Source organism: Danio rerio, chromosome 3, assembly GCF_049306965.1.
Source record: "Danio rerio strain Tuebingen ecotype United States chromosome 3, GRCz12tu, whole genome shotgun sequence".
In the NCBI taxonomy this organism is placed as follows: Eukaryota; Metazoa; Chordata; class Actinopteri; order Cypriniformes; family Danionidae; genus Danio; species Danio rerio.
In genome coordinates this window covers 54,036,855-54,044,314 of record NC_133178.1, presented here as the reverse complement: position 1 = coordinate 54,044,314, position 7,460 = coordinate 54,036,855, and the positions used below count along the sequence as shown (strand labels likewise).

The 7,460-nt window shown below is 34.5% G+C and overlaps 1 long non-coding RNA gene across 2 annotated transcripts; it reads right to left on the bottom strand.

Annotated features, from left to right (window-relative positions):
* Window positions 1-1,700: 1,700 nt before the first annotated feature.
* LOC101886978 (uncharacterized) lies at window positions 1,701-3,222 on the bottom strand. Of its 2 annotated transcripts, none has more exons than XR_660503.5 (3): window positions 3,115-3,222; window positions 2,398-2,588; window positions 1,701-1,907 (listed from the first exon to the last, which is right to left on the bottom strand). It is a non-coding gene; the product is annotated as an uncharacterized lncRNA (long non-coding RNA). The 2 variants fall into 2 exon arrangements; XR_012401340.1 differs by lacking the exon at window positions 1,701-1,907 and adding an exon at window positions 1,942-2,265.
* Window positions 3,223-7,460: the final 4,238 nt, after the last annotated feature.

Genomic DNA, 7,460 nt, shown 5'->3' with positions numbered 1-7,460 from the left:
TATATATATATATAATATCCCTCCAATCGTACTCATACAAACCTAAAACAAAATAAAGAATATATAAAAATAAATTATTAAGCAATATGTATTAAGGTCACACTTTATAATAATGTTTCATTAATGTTAGTTAATGTATTAACTAACATGGACTACTAATGAGCAATACTTGTACAGCATTTATTAATTATACTGTAGTTTAATGATTTAATTCACAGTTTAAGCAGAGTTCATAGTGCATTATTAAAATCTAAACTCATGCTTGTTAAAATTAACAAGTGCACTCAACATGAACTAACAGCTTATTGACACAGCCATATCACTCTGTAGCTGAAGACTGGTTACTCACTGAAGCTATAAGCAGCGCTGAGCCTGGTTAGTATCTGGATGGAAGACCACATGGGAAAACTAGGTTGCTGTTGGCAGTGGTGTTATTGAGGCCAGCAAGGGCGCTCAAACTGTGGTCTGTGTAAGTCCTAATGCCCAATAGTGGCGGGGACACTTTTCTGTCAGTGAGGGTCATCTTTCGCATGAGACATTGAACTGAGGTCCTGACTCTCTGTGGTTATTAAAAATTCCTGGTGTCCGGGCCAAATTCCCACCATCAACCCTCACCCATCATGACCTTCCAATCATCCCCATCCACCAAACTAGCTCTTTTCCTTGTCGTTAGGGTAGCTAGGATTAAGTAGTAGCAATAATTGGTGGTTACCCACATTTATTTTATAGCAGTTGAACTCAGATCTGATAACAATTAAAAATCCCTTCAGACCTAAATTATGTTCAAAGTGTAGAAATTAATTTCCCTGGTTCTTAAGGCTTCCCAAAATGAGACAAAACATAATATAAATAAATTGTTAGGAGCGAATGCTACCAAGCTTATTTTTAGAATAGTGGATATTTATCATACTGCAACATGCAGAGACCTTCATTGGAAGACAAAAGTCCAGTTTAATTTGATAAAAATCTCTAAAAAAAAAAAAAAAAAAAAAGAGGTGATTTCTATAGTAATAGATGTAGCGTTAGAAAGGGATAAGTAGATGCCAATTATTTATTAATTTATTAATTTTGCTTCATCTTAGGCCCTTTATTTATCAGGAGTCACCACAGTGGAATATGCCCTTGCAGCTGCAACCCAATACTGGGAAACACCCACACACTCTCTCGTTTACTCTCATACACTATGGCCAATTTAGCTCACAGCTATTTGGTGTGGGGGACACTGGAGCACCTGGAGAAAACCCACGGCAACACGGGGAGAACCTGCCATGCCACTTTAGATGCGTATTTTTAACTTAAAAATAAATGTAGCTTGAAAGTTCTATACTGTACATGTAAAATGCTTGCAAACACATCACATGAAAGATTTAACAACCCAAGGGGCACCTCGATGTCAAAACATCATAAAAACACATCAAATGACATGTCAAAAATGTGAATCCATTTGATGTCAGTTGTCTAGCTTGATGTCATCAAATTGAACATCTACTGTAACACTGGCATCAAAAAACATATGTCCCTAAAATTCATATATATATATATATATATATATATATATATATATATATATAAATATAWATATATATATATATATATATATATATATATATATATATATATATATATATATATATATATATATATATATATATATATATATATATATATATAAATAAATGCAATTGAAAAGAAACAAATTGCTCAAGTATCTGGGAACATCTTAATACACATAAAATGTTGTTTAAAAAATAGAATAGAATAGAATAGTGATGTAAACAGTTGACACATTAGCTTTCTTTTCTTCCCTCCTTTCTCCATCCCTGTCAGGAGCAAGTTGTAGCCACTGTGTAATGCATTTTCCAATCTCTTTATCAGTGGCGTGGTATGGACATTTGTCCTCACTGCATCTGTGATTAAAAGATAAACAGATGATTAGTAGTGAACAAGTACTAATTTAAAAAAAAATAAAAAAAAGATGCTTGCTCTCATATAAGTAAAACCTAAATGGGACTATATATAGATTTTTTTGTTCCTCTGGTTAATAATTCAAAGAAATGCACAGATGAAACGGTCCCTAATTGTATTAAAATGTATATTCAAAACCAACTTACTGACTACGACAGTCCTAAGGGGGTGTGCACGAAAGACCACTTTTTAATGTGGCCCGCTCCAGTTAATTTGTTTAGCCAAGGAGTTAGCCAAAAGCTTTTCCAGGATACGGCCAACTGCTTGGTGGAAAACACCAATGATTCCAAAGTAGGCTACCTACAAAGCAAAAAAACAAAAAAAAAAAAAAAACAAACAAACAAACAAACAAACAAACAAACAAACAAACAAACAAATAAATAAAACAAATAAACTTAAAACACTTTGAAATAAGCACGAGCTTGAACTTACCAGTTTCTTCATTTGTTCGGGCTGCTCCTTTAGTTGATTTAAGCTTTTCCAAGTAAAATTGGACAAAGGAAGGTCAAATGTGTTTACATCTGGAATTTCATCACGTCTGTTTTGGTTTTGCTGGTTTGTGAGAATCAGGCCCAGCTGCTGCTTTATGATGTTGTGTGATTTTAAATCTTCATTCAGTCACGCTAAAAAAGAAAAAATAACAAATTAATCAACCTGTAGCTTATTCTCATACAACTTGTGTAAATACAACAGTGGGTTAGACACTGGTGATATTCTCTAGTTGATCTTTATTTTTTAGCTGTATTAAGCCTTTACAAGTTTAGTGATGTCTTGATTTCTTACAAAGACATGACGAGTTGCAATAAGTTCTGTCTTGATCTCCAACTGCACTAGAACAAGGACTGTAAATGTTCATAAGTGTACTGGAATGTACAGTATCTGTGCATCTTGATGGTGGTCTTAGGATTTCTGCCATAGTCATTGATGGTGATGGTACTTGTGGTGCTGCATTGATTTCTAAAATCTTCATACCTGCCTTTTATCCAGCCTCTTTGTTCCAAGTAATTTTTCTTCATCATGGTATAGTTGTCTTTAATGTCCCTTGATCAGATACATTTACAAAACATCACTTTAGTATAGTGCCAGTGCAAAACTCGCTGGTTGTAATAGATTAATGGCATTATGTGTTTAAAATAATTGCAAACAAACCTGTACTTTCTTTAGGTGTATGACGGGCGATCATCATCCTCATCTGTCTGCCAGTCAGAAATCACAGTTGCTTGTGAATGTTTTAGTCGAGCCTCCTCATATGCATCTATAATAAAACATCACATTGTTGTTAACCTCCCGTAAAGAAGAGTTCAAATCCTGAAATACTATCAAAGTTAATTAATGCCTATAATACCTATAGTGTAAATAATCAGTACACTGAAGGTTGCACAAGATTTATTCGGAGATTCATGCAGAGTGACAGCCTTATAAATCTGAGACATAGATTTTAAGATGGTCAAGCACATGCATTATTTTGTACCCATGAAGATTAACCTACCATTGTGAAAAATGTTTGATAATGATGATAGCCAATAACAATAAACCATTTCAGCTGTTTGTGAAGCAAATAGTAATGTAAAGTCTGAAAAGCTCAATCTTTGTTTAATGTTTAAAATGTTTAATGTTTAATGTTTAAAATGTATCAGCAGTTTACAGCTTATAATGGACTTTAAGCACCTAACTATAACATGTCTATTCATGTTCATAAGAGTGTGCCATTGGAAACAAGAACAATAAGATTTAACCAACAAATATTTTTACCCATTCATTTAAATTAGAATTTATCAGAATCAGAATTTTTGTCAATAACAAAAAAAAAAAAAATTAAAATCTGCTTTAAGACGTTCAGTTTTACATTAACTGAACATTACAGCTTGAACAAAAGATATAATTGATTCACATAGGGTAACACATATGAAATAAAAGCACAGGTTTTGCCATGTTGGTGTTAATGGATTCGTCTACAGAAACTTTCTTTAACGTAAAGATAGCATACACACAAATTCGTTTAATGTTTCTTTAAAACAATTAAAATAGTTTTCAGTTACTAAACACGTTACAGTCTAATATTGTGTTAAAAGAACAGGAACTTTCAGATGTGTTTGTAACATTAGCGCTAGCATAACTTACATTAGCTCCAGTCGTGTTTCTTAAAGCAAGTTACATTTCGTATCAAATTATTTTAAATTACTAAACACGGTTACAACCAAACACTGTGGAAAAATGTTTTAAGCTCTAAATTCGCAAAGTATACAGTACACAAGCAGTAAAAACCTTACCTTTCTGACCGGAATCCAGGTGAAAGTTTTGAAAAACCAAACAAACTTCTTTTTCTTCCAGTGATCTTTATGGTAGTCGGCAAACAGCTTTTTGGAGCATTACCACCACTGCCTGGATTGGAGTTTGGATCAGGAGTTTACTCCAATGTTCTGCAGCTGGATATATCTCGTCTACTCACGAATGTGTTTCTTATAAAACCAACTTCTGCTTTAAAAAAACAGTCGGCACTGGAGCGTGCCGTCTTGAAAATAAGGGCATTTTACACTGTTTTTCTCTAGATGATATATATAATCCATTTACTCGCCGATGCCGAGTCGGAGCCGGAGGCGCCGAAGGGCAATCGAACTCGGGCCAATTATTACCTGCTATCGGGGATGTTTAGTTAACTTTTTGTTGACTGCACATTGCAACTGTAAAGATTGATTAGAAAAAATGTTTACAGGTCATAACATGCATACACAAGTAAATAATATGTGTGATTAGTCACTAGGAGAAAAATTATATAATAGCATACATCATAAATATTATAGAAAATAAATATAATAATTAAAATGAACATTTTTTGCATTTTACAGTGCATATACTGTACAGTATGTGGCCTAAAATACTAGGCTATTATTTGACATTTATAACTTCAATTTAATCTTCACTTTAACAGGCTACAGAAAAGTCACGTTTATCCACATAATCATCACATGTATTATTGTAAACCTCAACATCTTGGTGCTATTGGTGTTGCTTTTACATTTCATACTTTACAAACCAATATAACAAACCCTTACAAAAAATAACAGCATACTGAAGTAAAACTGCAGTACAACTGAACAATAGCAGCAGGCTATAAAGAATAACTGCAGAAAAAATATTTGCTACTGCAAAATTGCAATATAATGAAGTATAAACACAGTTCAACTTCATTACTACATATTGAATTGAAAGTTTAAAGCCAGTTTAATTTTCAGTACGTTAAAGTAAAACTATAGTAAAAGGTAAACTGAAACTTTACTCCATTTGTGCATTGTAGTGCTGTACAGTCTAATTTGCCAATGGTGTGATAATTGGACTACTATAGGCTACCGTACTTGTTTTTGTACTTATTTTCAGGTATTTTCTTATTGTAAACTAGTCATCTTCTAAATAGAATTTGAAAAGTTTATTTTCAAAAACAGATATGTGCAAGGCACAGTGGGTAGCATTGGCGCCTCACAACAAGAAGGTCACTGGTTCGAGCCTCGGCTGGGTCAGTGGTCATTTCTGTGTGGAGTTTGCATGTTCTCCCCATGTTGGCGTGGGTTTCCTCCGGGTGCTCCGGTTCACACACAGTCCAAAGACATGTGCTATAGGTTAATTGGGTAGGCTAAATTGTCTATAGTGTATGTGTGTGAATGAGTGTGTATGGGTGTTCCCAGTGATGGGTTGCAGCTGGAAGGGCATCTGCTGCGTGAAAACTTATGCTTATGCTTATTGATGGTTTATTCCGCTGTGGCAACCCATGATTAACATTCCTTCATTCATTCATTCATTTTCTCTTCGGCTTAGTCCCTTTAATAATCAGGGTTCGCAAGAGCGGAATGAATTGTCAACTCATCCAGCATATGTTTTACACAGCTGATGCCCGTTCAGCTGCAACCCATCACTGGAAACATCCATACACACTCATTCACACACACTCATACACTACCGACAATTTAGCCTACCCAATTCACCTGTACCGTATGTCTTTGTACTGTGGGGGAAACCTGAGCACCTGAAGGAAACCCACGCCAACACGGGTAGAACATGCAAATAACAACTTACCCAGCCGAGGCTCGAACCAGCGACCTTCTTGTGAGGCAATCGTGCTACCCACTGCGCCACCTGAAAAAACCTGTAATACCAAAATACTAACAATTATCTGTAAATTAAATGTTGGAATTTTTAAATACAGAAAATATCTGTAAAAAATATATTTCACTGTATAATAAAAAAACAGTAAAATTTTGTAAAAAATACAGGCAATTATCTGTAAAATAACATTTATTTTCATAGTTTATTTTTACAGGAATAATCTGTAAATATTAACGTAAAATTACGTGTTATTCTCTTAAAATACAGTACATTTCTTTTAAAAAACAGAAAAAGAATGTAATACCAAAATACAAGCAATAACTGTAAATTTAATGTAAGATTTTTTTATTACAGAACATATCTGTAAAACAACAGGTATTTCCCTGTATAATGAGAAAACTGAAAAATTCTGTAAAAAAATACAGACAATTACCTGTAAAATAACGTTTATTTTTTACAGTGTAGTTCTCTACCGGAATATAGTGACTTGCCATCTCCAGGTAAGAGGAAAGTTCTTACCACAGGTGGAGGAGTACAAGTAATTTGGGGTTTTGTTCATGAGTGAAGGAAGGATGGAATATGAGATTGACAAATGGATCAGTGCAGTTGCAGCAGTAATGTGGTCAATGTACGGGTTCACTGTGGTAAAGAAGGAGCTGAGCCGAAATGCAAAGCTCTTGATTTACCCGTCAATCTACGTTCCTACTCTCACCTATTGTCATAAGCTTTGGGTCATGACAGAAAGGACAAGATCTAGGATGTAAGTGGCTGAAATTATTTTTTCTTCGCAGGATGGCAGGGTACACCCTTATAGATAGAGTGAGAAGCTCTGTCAAATGGGATTAGCTTGGAGTAGAGCCAATGCTCCTCCCTATCGAGAGAAGCCAGCTGAGGTGGCTCGGGCATCTGTTATGGATGCATCCTGGATGACTGCCTAGGGAGGTGTTGTCCTTAGAAAACACACAGGAGACACTGGAGAGACTATGTCTTAATTTGTACAAATTCATACTATTTCATTCATAGATTTTTAAAAAGAGGCATGGCACCGAACCTCACTCCAAAACCTACCAGAAAATCTAACTTAGCATACTAAAATATATGAATAAGATCGAACAAATTAATGCTAATTAGCACTAAATGAATATGTTATGAACTGCTATAAGATTAGGTTGTTTGACACATGAAAACTTTAACATAAGGTAACCTTGATCTCTCTTGGAATGTGTCTCTCCACATTAAAATAAAAAAACCCACAAGTTTATTTTAGTATGTTGATGTACTTCTACTAAAAAAGAATATTAAGCAGGAGTTGAGGCCTTCATTTGCGCATTATTCCCTCATAGTAAACTAACAGTAAGAGGATGTGTAATTAAATATATAAATATACAGTTGCTATG